Source organism: Vulpes vulpes, chromosome 7 (genome assembly GCF_048418805.1).
Source record: "Vulpes vulpes isolate BD-2025 chromosome 7, VulVul3, whole genome shotgun sequence".
Lineage (NCBI taxonomy): Eukaryota > Metazoa > Chordata > Mammalia > Carnivora > Canidae > Vulpes > Vulpes vulpes.
Genome location: NC_132786.1, coordinates 69,479,485 through 69,496,026, shown reverse-complemented (window position 1 = coordinate 69,496,026; position 16,542 = coordinate 69,479,485). Strand labels below are relative to the sequence as shown.

General features: G+C 37.0%; 1 protein-coding gene across 2 annotated transcripts in view; it reads right to left on the bottom strand.

The window, feature by feature from the left end:
• CHCHD3 (coiled-coil-helix-coiled-coil-helix domain containing 3) overlaps positions 1–16,542 on the bottom strand; it is a 275,676-nt gene that overhangs the window by 191,954 nt on the left and 67,180 nt on the right. The window lies entirely within an intron of this gene.

The window sequence follows — 16,542 nt, the reverse complement described above, 5'->3', positions numbered from 1 at the left end:
ATTATTTCATTTAATCTTCACAAAAATACCACAGAGTAGTAGTTTATTCACCTTTCAGAGCTAAGGAAACAAAGCAGAGACAAATTAAATACATTGCTCAAAAAAATCACCTATGAAAACACATGGTAAGACTTCTATTCTAGATTTCTGACTCCAAAAGCCATGTGCTAGTCACTGTACTACATGATCTTGATTGTGTGAACCAAAATGCTTAAAGCCCCTCAAAGTAAAAATGTCCACTGTTCCAATTCAAATATATTAACATTCACATCTAGTCTTTCTTGCCTCCCCAAAGCCCTCCATCTTTTATCATTTGGCCATAACGCAACTGCAAAAGGCAACACACGTAATGATATTATGTGGCAACAAGTGGTTTACAGATGATACAGAATGGGCTTCCACGTTTTCTCCCCTCACTCACAGACTCCCGAGGTTGAGATATACTCCTAGCACTATTCCAAAGGTATAATCTGTATACATAAAATTACAATAAGTGAAGAAGCATTAACTAAAGATTATATAGCCACATTGATTACGATTACAAAATACCATGGGTAACAGAACACAGAAATTCAAGATCTGGATTGGGTCTTTTTCTCTTCTGAGTTACCAGGGCTGTGAAGGTAATAAATTAGCATTTCAGTTCACATAAAATAGCTATGCAGTCCCTCAAATTTAGTAGTCATAGGGGTCCCAAACCCCTTCACTAATCTGCAATATAATTCTAAGTGAGAAGAGGACTCCAGTGTTGCAGTGAGGAGTGTGCTCATCAGGCTTTTGACCCAGACCGTTTACTCCTGGGCAGCCTAATCCAGAAGAAAAATACTGTGGGTGGGAAGCAAAGCCAGAGGAAAGAATTGCAAGATTAACTACAGTTAAAAAACATCTTGGGCACACTGCCTACCTACATGTTACACAAATGTTTCATAACATAAAAACTTCAAAATGATTAGGTAAACCACATCTACTCATACAAATAAAAACTGTGTTTCCACGATGTTAACAACCATTTCTAAATTTCAGCTCTATTATTGGCCTGAGGAACTGAGGCTTTTTAATTATGCAGCATTAGTCACTGACATAGTGCTCCAATCCCACGCAGCACGAACCATGTTAGCTAAACTAACAAAATGAATAATTTAGCTCTCAGCCAGCAGGAATTCACTACGCCACCTTCATTATTTACTTCACAATACCCGTTTCTATCATTTTTGAAATAACAGCTGTAGGTGTTCAAGATGAGGCCCATGGGCTACTTACAGAGCTTCAGATCCACGTATCACAGGAAAATTAATTCATCCCCCATTCAAAACTATTTGAGAAATCAAGGCTGTTTTAAAATCAACCTACACTCTTTAACAGAGCTCTCTCATTAAATTCCAACCCCATTAAATGTCAATAACCCTAACGTATAATATAATCAATGTAATCATACTTCAGCTAAAGTTCGTAAACTGTGGTATTGCCACTGCGCAAAAAAACAACATATCTCATCAATTGTGTATTTTCACACCTTTTACTACTTGGCTTTTCTTTATCGCACCAGAAAAAGGATTTATTTTTCTCCCCCCACCACCACCTTTTTTTTTTTTTTTTTTAAAGAAGGAAGAATTTTAGACACAAAAATACCTCTATCATTTTCCTTCATGGAAAGAATTTTATGGCTTCTCACTGTAACTAACAGGGTTGGGAAAAGCAGCAAGAAACCAGATGCGTTCACAGCAATCCAGAACAAATTTGGTCCAAGAGACCAAGGTTTGTACTCACTCCCATACACTCTGCCGAATATCAAGTGTCTCGGTTACCCCACAGTTCACAGGAGGCCTATCTAGCTTCGATTCTGCAGTGATGATAGCCATCAGGGAGATTTGAAAAATGGTCCCTGAATTAGATACTTCAGTTTTATAAGCAGCTAGAATTGTACTAACTCATATTCAAGTCCTAGTTAGAATAATCTTAAAGATAAATAAATACTGTCAAGGAAGAAAAATTTCAGGGATAACTATAAATTTCATTAAGATATATAGCAGATGTTATGTGGAAGATGAATATTCATTCCATCTGGCTTCCACTGCCATCCATTTTATCTTTACAGTGATTTCCAAATATCCCAACTCAAAATGCTTACATTGTACAAAAATTCAACTGCAACACGTTTGTGGTGCAAACATTTTGTCATTTTTTTGCTTAGTTCAACATGACTAAGTTTGTTAATATATTTTGACAGACTTGCATAACATCCTAAAATGTTTTGAACAATGCAGTTTAGGCCGCAATGCAATATTAATGAGTGAATAATGTTCTTGAATATAAGGTTTAATATTTAATGATTCAGAGTGCTGCTTGGATTTGATGCAGAAGAAAAATGTGGTTTGGAATCACTGCATTTATCAAGGGACCTGAGAAAAAGACTATGGACTCCAGGCAAACCTTTAACCTAAACTTTGAGCTGGGGTCTCAGGTGTGAAATTGATGCTTCACCAACTGAATTTCTAGTACTTATCAGTATTCACAGCATCACACCATTTATCAAGTGTCATTCGTCAGAATTTTTAAATTACTAGGAGCTCACATGTCTGTGCCAAGAAGTGGAAAGAGGAAGGTTAGCATAAAAGTAACATTGGGTAGTCCACATTCAAATACATTTAAGAATCAAGTCTGTCAATTGCATCAACCTGTCAATTTGATTGTTCCTCTTTTTAAAAATGTGTGGAACTATAAAGTATTAACTTCACATCAAATAACTTATCTCCAAAAAAAAAAATAAATAAAATAACTTATCTCCATATCTTCCATAAAGGTTAAGTTCCTAATCTAAAGGATCACACAGTAAAGTTGGTTCAATGTGTCATCTAATGCAAACATTATTGGACTTGACTTTTTTGCCAACAAGCCAATGTCTTAAAACTAAGCATATGAAAAGCAACAAGATTTATCGAAATCAGTCAAGTAATACCCAAAACCACAGAACTGTGAGGAAGGGACTGTAAAGTACTCCTAACTGGAATATTAATATTATTGTGCTTTTAAAATAAAACACTATTCAAAGGATGAAATAAGGTCCATTTCCAATATTTATTGCATTCGCAATTCACAACAGCCATGTCAATAATCACTAAAACATCACCTAGAATTAGAACATCTGAGTTTAACTCTGCTCTGCCATTCTGAATTCATCAATATAACCTCTCTGAGCTGGAGGTTTTTCTCATAAGAAGAGAGAAATAGTAACACCTTATGTCAAATAATTTTCATAGAATCTAATTAAATAACACTGTTGAGCACTAGGTCACACTCAAAGCCTTACACCAATGTGAGTAAACAGAAAAATATATGTAACATTTACTGAGCAACTACAATGCGCCAGTAAGGTCCTGCACAAAACCCTTCACTCACATTATCACTGTGGTTGCTAGAATAAAAAGAGCAGAAGACAGCATTTTCTATGCTGCTTCATTTAGCTTCTAGAAAAAAAGGGAGAAAATAAACAAAAACTAACAGGAGAATAAGGGGGGAAAAAAGACAAAAAGCACAAAATGGCAGAAATAATTCTAAATATATATATATAAGTGATCATAATATGTGTAATTTGGACTGAATTTGCTAGTTAAGCCACAGATTGATAGACTGCATCATAAAAATCCACCTACATACTGTTTATAGGAGAGACAGCAAAATCATTAAAATACAGAAAGACTGAAAATAAAAAGATGGAAAAAATGTAATTAACCAACACTTACCTAAAGAAAGCTAGTGCAGCTATATTAATATTGACAAAATAGACTTTAAGTTAAATAATGTCGTTAGGGATTAAGGGGGCCACATGATGATAATAAGAGATTCAATTAAATAGGAATAGATATAATATTCAACCAGCAAGCATTTAATAATATAGCCTCAAACTATATAAAGCAAAAACTGAGAAATACAGACAAAATGGACAAATCCACTACCACAGATTTAATACAGCTCTTACAGAAACTAGCAGATGACTAGCAGTACAAAAAAAAAAAAAAAACATAGTAAGACTATAGATTTGAACACAATTTTTACCTAATGTACATGTAGAAAAGCCTCCACCCAACAATTAGAGAATGCATTTTCAAATGTACAACAGTTACATGTATTAACCATAAAAAAGCAGAATGAACACAAATATATGGGTGAAATATTTTTAGCCTATTTCCACTAATGTCACATTTTGAGTTTACAAAGTATAATCTCAATTTGGAAGAAAAATTATCAAATGATAATCAATAATCTACTATTTAACTTGACATAACATGTTTTAATCACTAAAGTATTTATTGAGCATTTATTACATGCTTAGACTAGTGTATAAGAAAAAAAGAATAGTGTACAAAACATTATGTTAAAAAGAACAAGTGACTCTACCATCTACAGTACCATTCCTTCATTTATATCATAACATTTACATGATACTATTAAGTGAATTATATTCCATTTTTACCAAATCACCAATTTTATCAATAATTCAAAAAAAGAGACAAACAAAACTGCCTTAAAATGTCTACTGTAGAAAACTTGAAGTTTGCCAATGACAGGTAATAGTCCTCATTCGCTATAAAATCTTAATTACCACCATAATCAGTGAGAGTCAATTTTTTTCTGTTAAACCATTTAAGAGAATTGATGCTACAAATTCAATGAAAATTAATTAATTCCTTCTAAGCACTGGTCTTGATGCTCCTGCAGGTAATGATAATGTCTCTTTAAGGGAACATAGATTCAGTAATTAGACTTCCCTCAAGTGTGAATAACTGAGACAAAAGGACAGATAGATGTTCACTTGGTACGTTTTACCCACCTTAGTCCAAACATCTATATTAAATTACAGTAGCTTTTATGAATATTCTCTTTTAAAGCGTACTTAAGAGCAGACCAGTATGCTTAGAAAAATGGCAGGAAGAATACACAAGAAATTGTTAATGATGGTTACCACTGAGGAAAGGGCAGGGGTACTGGGCTGAGTTGTTTTCAATGTTGTGATGTTACTGTTTTTAATGCAAATCTATTGTTTAAATAAAATGTTAGAGCAACACTGACTAAATATAATGAAAATTACAGTTGTAATTTAAACTTTTCTAAGAATACATTTAAAAAGTAAAAAGAGCCAAGTCAAATTAATGTGAACAATGTATTTTATTCAGCTGAATACATCCAAAATAACTATTTCCACATATAATCAGTACAATTAAAGAGATATTTTTTATAAATTAAAGAGATTTTTTATTTTTTTTTCCACACTGAGTCTTTGAAATCTACATTTTATACTTAGAGTGGGTCTCAGTTCAGACCAACCACACTTCAAGTATTTAATATTTACTTGTGGCTGCAGGACAACATTGGGCTACATGAATCTCAAAGGTATACATACTTACATACAAATTAGGTATTTTTCTTCCTAGATTTCAAAGCAATAAGGAGGTGTCCATTAGAACCTCTCTCTCATCAGTTCTCAGCTCATGGCATACTACTGTTTCACTACTGATTTCGAAGATCTTTATCAAGGTTTAGATTCTGATGGCATCTTCTGCATCAAGGAATGATTTACTTTCTTTCTGCAAGGCCTCATGTAGCCTGTTCGTCAATGCCCTCAATCCATGTGTGTTATTTCCCTTCGTGGTACATAAATGAGAATTTTTTTATATATATTTTTAAGATTTTATTTACTTATTCATGAGAGACAGAGAGAGAGGGGGGCAGAGACACAGGCAGAGGGAGAAGCAGGCTCCCCCCAGGGAGCCCAACGCAGGACTCAATCCCAGGACCCCAGGATCACGCCCTGAGCCAAAGGCAGAAGCCCAACCACAGAGCTACCAAGGTGCTCCACAAATGAGAATTCTTAAAATTACACACTTGTGCCATTTGCAACGACATGGATAGAGCTAGAGAGTTTTATGCTATGGAAATAAGTCAGAGAGAGATGAACACCATATGATTTCACTCATATGTGGAATTTAAGAAACAAATGAGCAAAGGGAAATAAAGAGATAGGCAAACCAAGAAATAGGCTCCTAACAATAGAGAACTGACAGTTCCCATAGGGGAGGCAGGTGTGCAGGTGGGTTAAACAGGTGACAGGGATGAAGGCATGCACTTGTTGTGATGAGCAGCAGGTATTGTACATGCTGAATCACTGTATTGTACACCTGAAACTAGTATTACACTATATGTTAACTAACTGGAATTTAAATTTTTTTTTTAAGATTTTATTTATTTATTCATGAGACACAGAGAGGAGAGAGAGAGGTGCAGAGACACAGGCAGAGAGAGAAGCAGGTTCCATGCAGGGAGCCTAACATGGGACTCAATCCTGGGTCTTCGGGATCAGGCCCTGGGCTGAAGGCAGCACTAAAGTGCTGAGCCACCGGGCTGCCCTGGACTTTAAATTTAAGAAATTATGTATTTGTGTGCAATGCAATCGTCTTGATTTCAAGGCTTTAACTACATCAGCAGAGTTGGTTACTGCATATTACCTGGATCTCCTTCCAGAAGGTCTTAGCTTGTTTTTCTTGCATTTTCACCAACAAAGAGATTTTCTACACTTCTTAGAAATGATGAAGGCAGGGCACCTGGGTGACTCAGTGGTTGAGCATCTGCCTTTGGCTCAGGTCGTGATCCTGGGGACCCAGGATCCAGTCCCATGTCGGGTTCCCTGCAGGGAGCCTGCTTCTCCCTCTGCCTGTGTCCCTGCCTCTCTCTGTTTTCTCTCAAGAATAAATGAATAAAAAATTTTTTTAAAAATGATGAAGGCAAGAGGAAATGAGGAAGGGCACACGTGGAACAGAGCAGGTAGCTTTTCTGCTACATACTATTAGGGAATAATTCTCTGAAATGCATGGATGGAAGGATGGACAGGCAACATAGACAATCACATACATGAACATGTACTATGATTCTGTGTGGGTCACTGTGCTATTCTAAGAACTTTACTAAGTGTCCCACTTAGCCCTCAAAGTAGCCCTGAAGATACCCCAACATGGGTGTCACTATTGTCCTCCATTTTACATAGGAAGAAACTGACCTCTAAAGAAGTAATTTACTATGTAGGCTCTGAACTTGTAACCTGTAAAACTGGAATTCAAACCCAAGCAGTCTGACCCCTGAGGCCACACTCTTTACCATCACACTCATCAAAGAGACAAAAGTTCTCCGTAGAAAATAAACGTTTTATAGGGAAAGTTTAATGTGTTCCAGGTAATTTATATACATTGTCCTATTTTACCTTCGCTTAAAAATAAGCTTATCAGGTAAGTATTTTTACTAACTGAGGGAACTGAGAATGTAAATCAACTACTCAAGATGACAGATTACTAAAAGGCAAGGCTCAAAGTCAAATCAGAGCTCTATCCGGCAATCTCCAGCCCATTTCCTGCCACTCCCCCCCCCCCCCCATAATGTAAATGAGTTTCTAATTACTGTAATGGAAGAAATCCATGTAATTAGGCTTTCCTAGAACTAAAATAATTTTATTTGTAGTACTTAACAGTTCAAAAAGAGAGAGAGAGAACCTGCATGAAGGTAAGCACTATCAAAAAAGACCACTCATTACAAAACTATTAGAGACTATAATACTGCTTCAATTTCTAGTTCACTTTTAGCTTGCTTTAATATAATTAACTCAGAATGGGAGTACTATTTAAATAGGGACACATTTTCAAATTTTTCCTTTTCAAATATCTACAGAACCCTAATTAAAACTGCTCTTCCATTTAGTGTCACACAATAATGACACCTCCTGTAATCTTCATATACAATACACTCATAGGGGCATAAATGTTCCAATGATATTAACTTACCATTCATTTAAGTAGAAATTAAACAAGAATAAAAATGAAAATGACATTATAATACAATTTCATTACAGATCCCAGACTGAAATAAAATGGCTTAGTCATTGAAAATGAAACTTATTATTTCCATTTCTAAGAGATGCTATATATTTTTTATTTATTTTATATATTAACGTATGTAAATATAATGTACATTAATATATTACATATACACACACACATATATATATGAGCATGGAAATGAGGTGAAAAGATGTAAGTAACCAATGAGATCAATTAAAATATGTGAAAAAAATAAATCCCAAAAGCATTAAAGATCTATCTATGTATTAAAATGAATCAAGACGAACCTCAGTTCAGGTACAATTAACAGTTCAAAGACAACATGCAACACAATTTGTGGAAGACTGCTAAAACTTGAAACTCCCACTATTGCCAATTTTTTAAAATTTCCTTAAGACCCATGTTTATAGGGCTAAAGAAGTAAAGAATTGGCAAACATGCTCTTAAAAATACCTAGAGATCAAACAAACAAACAAAAAAACCTGGAGATCTGTATGTTTTATTAAAAATGGGCGTCAAATGAAAATTAACCTCTCTGGGTTCAGGTCAGTCCTATCAGAAGACAAGATAAATCATTACTTTTTTAAAGTAGAGTTTAACAAATGCAACCACTGAGCTTTTATTTTTAACTATAAAATAGTTAAGCACATAAAACTGGCTAGTGAGGCACATAAAACTGGCTAAATATCTCACATGACTTGAAAATGTGATAACTGAAGAAATGATCATTCTGTCACTGTCCATCATATGTGACAGAGAAAAAGTATTATGTGACTGGTAAAGACCAATTTTACTTCCTTACCATGACAATGCACTACCATTTATAGTTAGTTGTCAGCTCAGATTTACATAGTCTTCCGTTTTATACTTGCAGAGGCTCAACATCTTGTCCATATTAATTAGCCACCTTTTGATTGGCTACCCTTTGGCTCATTTGTTTTACTACTACCAATATACCTGCTTAGATAAAAATATACAAATAGGGACATATAACATCAGCTTTACAAATCAATAAACCCTGACCCTAACCCTTTTTAAACTTCAAGCCATAATCACTGGAAAGTCTTGATAAAAAATGACTTCCATCAGAAAATCAACACTTAAAATTTTAGACCTGAAAGATATCTTACAGATATCTTAAGGATATCTTTTATTTTATTAAACCATACTCATTGATTTTTACATGTATACATCAGTTTATCCTTCAGTTATAGACTGAATTATATCTCCTCCAAAATTCATATTTTGGAGCCCTACCCTCTAGAATCTTTAGAAAATATCTGAGATATTTAGAAAGTATCTGAGATAGGTCTTTTAAAAAGATAATTAACAGGGATCCCTGGGTGTCTTAGCAGTTTAGCTCCTGCCTTTGGCCCAGGGCATGATCCCGGAGTCCCGGGATCGAGTCCCACGTCCGGCGCCCTGCATGGTGCCTGCTTCTCCCTCTGCCTGTGTCTCTGCCTCTCTCTCTCCCTCTGTGTCTCTCATGAATGAATAAATAAATGAAATCTTAAAAAAAATAATAATAAATAAAAAAGGTAATTAAGGTTAAATTCAATCATTAATGTGGGGCCCTAATCTGATATGACTGGTGTTCTTATAAGAAGAGGAAGACACACCAAAAATGTTTTGAACATGGAAAAAACTAGATGAAGCACAGAGGGAAGTCAGCCATCAGCAAGCCAAGAAAACAGGTCTTGGAAGAAACCAGATCTGACAACAATTTGATTTGGACTTCTAGCCTCCAGAACTATGAGAAAATAAATTTCTATGGTTTCAGCTACGCAGTCTGTGGCATTTTCTTACGGCAGCCATTGCAAACTAATACACCATCTCCTGAGGAAGAATGCCAAGAGTAGCTTCAGAGTCCTAGAAAATAAGACTGACTGCATTGCAAAAGTGGGCCATGAAAGGAAAAGGAGAGTTTCAGAAAAGCTAGCTTATAAGAAAAGATAAAACTCAAATGGAACCAAGATTTAAAACAGTATCCAGCATAGACGTCAGGGTAACTTACTTCTTGGTAGAACATGAATTATGATATATGCCCAAAAAGAGAACGACAGCGGTAATTTAAAACACTGGGATAATTAAGTAGCAGATGAAAAATAAGTAAAAAACCAGTGAAAAAGGGGAACAGTCTCTAGACCTGGGGTAGGAAAGGAGAAAGACAAAAAGCTTCTTTAAAGTAACACAATACTTTGCACTGAAGAAAATTTTCAAATGTATGTACTTTTTATTTTGGCTCAGTAATTTATGGAATCTAATCACCCCAATACAGCAAACTGAAGAAAGTCTGTTTGGGTTCTCCTGGTTAAATATCTGCATCACATCTCCACTGTCGTACTTGCAAGAAGAAGGAAGTTTATTCAAGAGATTCATAGCTATAGTAGAAGTAGCTGTGGTAATAATTGTCATTACTTTTATTAAAAATAGCATTATTATAAACGTTTATAGGGCCAATGCAATTACATTATTTGATCTTCACAACACTAAGAGACAAGTTGGATTATATTCTTTCATAATTGTTTGAGTTTTTAGAGAGAAGTTAATTCTGTGAATTCACCTATATTCAAAGAGTTAATAAGTGGGCAAAGAAAGACCAGAACCCCTGTCTTCTGATTCCCAATTGTGGATTGCTTCTTGTGTAAAAACACACATGCTCTGGGGGCACACAATGAAATCTCTTCCATCTCTACAATGCCATTTCCGTGTTTATTATATGCACCCACACACATGATGTAAGGGTGAAATGCGTGCACATCCCTCGGCTCCCCCTCACTGCTGGGTGAAGCTGAATGTCTAACTTGTCTTCTGCATCTGCTATTAGTCTGGAATCAAGAGAAGCTCCAGCAAAAATATTTACTTACATGTTGTAGAAGAAGATGAACATTTAAGAAAATAACTATGCTAATTACAAATTTAAAATAAGGTAATTCTAGAAAATCAAGACACAAAAAAATTCACAAAAGTGTAACCAATGCAATTTTTTTAAGCCTAGACTTCAGTCACCCACTTCACTTGCCACAGGTTTTTCATTTCAATCTTCAAATTTATTTTCCTTTCATTTTTTTTGTAGCAACCCAAAAGCAAACACTGTGTTATCCTTTAAAAGATGAAAGTATGGCCAAATTCAATATTCAACAAATATTTATTTAATGCAGCCTGTGTCCAGGGCATGGTTTACAAAGCTGGACACATCTGAAAGCTAGTTTACTTCTTCTATTGAGACCTGATCTTAGGACATCATCATACATTCATAGATACAACGTGGTGTTGACTGGTTGGCCAAGTCACATTTAGGCCAGATCCACTGTGGCAATTTTAGAAAGACCAAGTTCATTCCAGGGCTCCTGGAGCCTACTAGCCACACATTGGCTCTCAGCAGCTGCACACAGGTCTCTCTACCAGGTTATTACATCGAGAGACAGCTAACAAGAGATTAAAACTGAGTAACAGTTTAAACTACCTTTTTTAGTCTCTACTGACTAAAGTATCCAACAGGGGGCTCAAACTCTCATCGCTCCCCTTCAGTAACAAGACCAACAAAAAGACTACTGCATAACACTAAGAACCACCCATGTAAAATTAATGAAAATACTAGCCAAATAAACAGAAGGTGTGATCATATGGGCTAATGTAACACAGGTTTTACTACTACATTCCCAAAATCTGCAAGAGTGAGACAAACGCAGGATGAACTGGTAGTAAATGAACTAGCACAATTTCTTGAAGGTATGTTGGCAATAATATTTTGTATCATTTTTGACCAAGTAATTCCACTTGTAAAACTTAACCCGAGGAAATAACACTGGATAATACTGTAATAGGAAAGGAAATAACACCGGATATGTGTAAACTTAATAAAAAGGATATTCAAAGCAGTCTTCACGGTAGTGAAACGTTTAACTATTTATTTGGAAGGCTAAGGGTCTAACGGTAGACTACCATGAAGTTATTTAATGACAAAACATCCACGACACACCTTAAGAACAAAAGTAAATCAGCTTAGGAAAACAATAGTGACAATATGACACCACTTCTGTTATTTCCCCTATGTAGGTGTGTCTGTGTTCCAAAATAATTACAATGGTTTCTTATGAGCGGTGGGATGGTGGCAATTTTCATTTTCTTCATTTTGTTTAGCTGCTCTTCTCTGATTTTGCATACCGTGCACATTACTTTGGTAATTAGAACAAAACACTTCTTACTACTGTGTGCCTTCGACTGTGCTTTTATACATAGAATCGTCCCAGGTTCTAGGAAGACAGGATGGGTGAGGGGAGGACAGAGCACAGAAAAGCAGACCAGGCTACAAGATGGAATCGACTATGGGACAAAGGAGGATAAACAAGCAGAGGCGAGCCTGACTCTAGAGGAGTCTCTAGGAGCCAATTTCCCTTATCGAGGGCCTGAGGGGTCACCAGAAGTGGGCAGAGAAGGTGGCCGTGTCATGGCTGCAACATTCAAAGAGTCACAGGCTGGGGCAAACTGTTAGCAACTCTCTGGACCTCCTCAGGGGCCCTGAGCTATATCTCTGCTAAGCTCTCTCCCCACCATGCTACAATACATGTCTCCCGATCTTCTGATTCTCTTAGCTTCTTGATTAATATATTTGCCCTTTCAGAATGTCCTCTAATTCATGATAGCCTTCCTGGAATTGCTGTCTGGCTTCTCAACATGTGATATCAGATGTCCCATAAACAACAGGACTATTATATTAAAACCGTGAATTAGATCCGAGCATCCCATTTCTCCCCAAGCCTATTAACTTGATGTTCTCCAGGTTGAATCTCATTTAATTTGCCATTTACAGGATAACCTTTCCAGGTGTATCTTTCAAGTCCTTCCTGCTGTTCTGGATACCTCTTAATATCTGTATGTTGGGAAAAATCATTGGAACAAGGTAAGAAAATTAATGCTGCTTTGCTCCTAATGGGAAAAACTGGAGGAGATGGGAACACAGTGCGATCAATTCAACACTGGACAACACCCCGAAGAGGGCTGCCTTCCTGACTGAACAATGAATGGCCACTCAGAAAAAGCAATGCATATTTCTGTCTCTGAAATAAGATTGACTGATCAAAAGGGTCAGGTAAGGCAATTTCCTCTTCTTTGGCATTTTACCATTAGTTATATATAGTCAAAGATAGCAGTTTTTATGCACAGAATTGTCACCAAATAGTCCCAGAACTGGCAGATCGTACTACTAGCGATTTTCAGAGGGAAAAAAATTCAAAATGAGACCATTCTGTCTTCTGCACACATGCAAGAAAAGCAAGAAATTTTAATGGGGGGGGGGGGGGGGGAAGGGAGGCTGCAGGATGGCACACTTCTACAAAACAGCAAGGCCAGGCATATTTTCCACAAAAATAAATTAAAAAGTCACTTTGCCACTTCTATAACCTCTCAGTCTTATACTGTATAAGAATGATATATGTTAAATACATAAAGATAACACTCGTTGGCCATGAAAAATGCCTGAGACAAATCTAAATGACCACCATAATAAAGAATTTGATCTTTTCTTTTTTGTATTCTCCCTAGGCTTATGTCAGTAAACTAGAATAAACATGTTATTAAAAGAGAATCAATAGAAGGCTTTAAAATATACAGTACCACAAAAGGTCAAGCCCTGGTATCGATTTTTATATAACATTTTTTGTGCAGCTTCCCAAAGGGTTCTTTCCTAATACTGTTCTTCATTTTTCTCTCACTTTGCTCCCTGACTGGTGAATTTGTTGTTCTTGTCTGCAAAAAGCTGTCTAAAGCTGACTTTGCTGAGTGTGTGTCATTCCTATGACAAGCTGCTGGAAATGAAAAAACAAAAAACAAAAAAGTCAACCAAGGAGGGGAACAATTGAAGGTAGTGGGAGGATGGATACAAGAGAACAAGAAGCACAAGACAGCATTCAAATAGCAAGGTGCACAGCAACACTGACACTCAGAACAACCTGCCATTGCAGGCCATCCTGGGCTTTGGTCTCCCCGGGGGCCTTGTGTGGACACTGATTCTTAGGAGGCAGGAAGGCTGAGGAAAGCAGAGAAAGAGAGGATCTCTCAGGACTCAAGAGGAAAACTCTCACCAAACCAGGTAAAGGACTCAAATTTTCAAAATACAAATACATGTGGCCCTGGGGTTCCTTTTGAAGGAAAACAGGGCCACCTTCCAGAGGTTCCACGGGGCTAATGAGAGGTTCATGGCTAGAGCCACAGACTTCCTGACTTCCATCCCAACACTCAAGATTCACAGACTTGGATAAAACATACTCTGGATCAGTCATAAGCATGAATGTGTGACACAGTATATATTTTACATGTAGTTCAAATTTTCAGGTTTCAGTACCCAGTAAAAATAGTCCAGAGCCCACACCATATTCTCATAATGCCACTCTTTCACTTTTAGACCATGCTGACTAAACAACAGGATGGAAAAGTAGATCGCTTTTGCCTAAGTCACCTGAAACAAAAAAAACAAAAAACAAAAAAATTGCCACCTCTGGAATTAAAAATATAGTCCCCGTTTCAAAAACTGAGAGCCAATTAAGTCAACTAGAGGGGAAGACGTGAACAATCACAGTTGTTTCCTAAAATCCAAAAGTTAGGGCAGCCTGGGTGGCTCAGCAGTTTGGCACCACGTTCCGTCCAGGGCATGATTCTGGAGACCTGGGATCGAGTCGCACGTCGGGCTCCCTGCCACGGGGCCTGCTTCTCCCTCTGCCTGTGTCTCTGCTCTCTCTCTCTCTCTCTCTCTCTCTCTGTCTCTCATGAATAAATAAACAAATAACATATTTTTTTAAAAAAAAATCCAAAAGTTACTGAAGAGGAACAACTGGAGAAGAAAGCAGGATTCAAATCCTTATGCTGCCTTCTATATGTTCTTGAACAAGAAACTCAGCCTCTTGGAGCTGCATTCTGACTGTAGGACAAAACTGTGGATAGCATTTGGTGTAGGGGGCCACCCAGCTTTAGATCCCAGGGAAACGTGAAGGGCATCATCCTACAGGCTGCCACACAGACTACAGCCAGCCTGGTCAGAAGGCACCTAGGGAACGCAGAGCTAATGTACAGATGCACCAGTACAGCACCTAGCAGACAGGAGGCAATCATTAAGTGGGAGCTGCCGTTGCTGCATGATAACTCTCCTGCCTCTTTTCCCTTTTGGACAAAGTCTATCCCATTCTCATCTATTTAGCTGTAATCATAAAATATTATTTTAATTTGGTAATGCATTCTTGTTGACACTTACTACATGACAATGAGTTCTGCCCTCAGAGACCTTTATGTTCCAGGGAAGAGAGTCAATCAACAGCCAAAGTGCTATGAAGAAACAAAGCAGAGACAAGGATAACCAGAGTAAGAGGACAAGAAAAAAAAAAAATTTAGATAAAATGATCAAGCAAAATCTCTCTGTGGAGCTGCAAAGAACACCAAATAGGAAGAGGGAGCCAGCATGCAAAAACAGCATACAAGTATTCCAGGCAAAGAGGCATATAGAGGTTTGCAGCTGACATTGTTGTAACATTCAATGAGAGGGTGGTAAGAGATGATGCATGAGCATATGACTATATAAAGAAAATCAGAGGCCTATAAGATCATGGAAAGGTCTGGACTTTGTACTGAATCTAATGAGAAGCCTTACAAAATTTTAAGCAAATAAACTCTCATGTTTTAAAATACATTTTTAGGGGCATCTGGCTGGCTCAATTGGTAGAGCATCCAATTCTTGATTTCAGGGTGGTGAGTTAGAGTCCCACACTGCGTGTAAAGATTACTTTAAAAATATAAATAAATGTTTAAAGCACACTCCTACTGCTTTATGAAGAGCAGAACCTGGGGACAAGAGTGTGTCTCCCTTGAAGTAGACTCTGAAACAACACAAGTGAGAAATGATAACGGCTTAGAACAGGGTTTCTCAACCTTAGCACTGATAGCAATTGGACCAAGCAATGCTTTGTTGTTGGAGATTATTCTGTGCATCACAGGATATCTAGCAGCATCTCCGGTCACCAGCCACTCACTAGATGCCAGGAACACCCTCTTAAGTTGTGACAACTGTAAAGGTCTCCAGCCGTGGCCAAATGCCCCATGGGTGGGGATACGGGCAGGTAATAATATCCCCCAGTTGAGAACCACTAGCTTAGACTAAGTAAGGATGGAAATGGGGAGACGTAATGGATTTGCAGTACATTTTAAAAGCAGAGACAGGGATGTGCTCGCTTTGGCAGTACATATACTAACACAGAGACAGGGCTAATTAATTATAAGAGGGAAAGGAGAGCCATAAAAGCAAGAAGAATGGAGCCTCCTATATAATTGGTAATCAAAATTCTGGTATTACCCTCAATTTTTGTTAGGCTAACATCTAAGTTTTCAGTAGTTTCAGGAAAGTGCTTTCTATGTCAAACTTACCTGGAGCTGTACAAATAACAAGATACTCACTTGGACAATAGTTTGGGCTCTTTAAGTCTATAAAAACCGAATTGCATACTTGACAGGTATATTCATCAAGAAATACACAATTCCTAACATTTTACAATTAAATTTACTGAAATATTATTTTTCATCCACTGTTTGACAGTATTTTGACAGTTTTATTTCAAAATATAGTCATGTGAATTAAAAAAACAAAAATACAAAAAAAAATCCCTTTCCTTGTGAATTC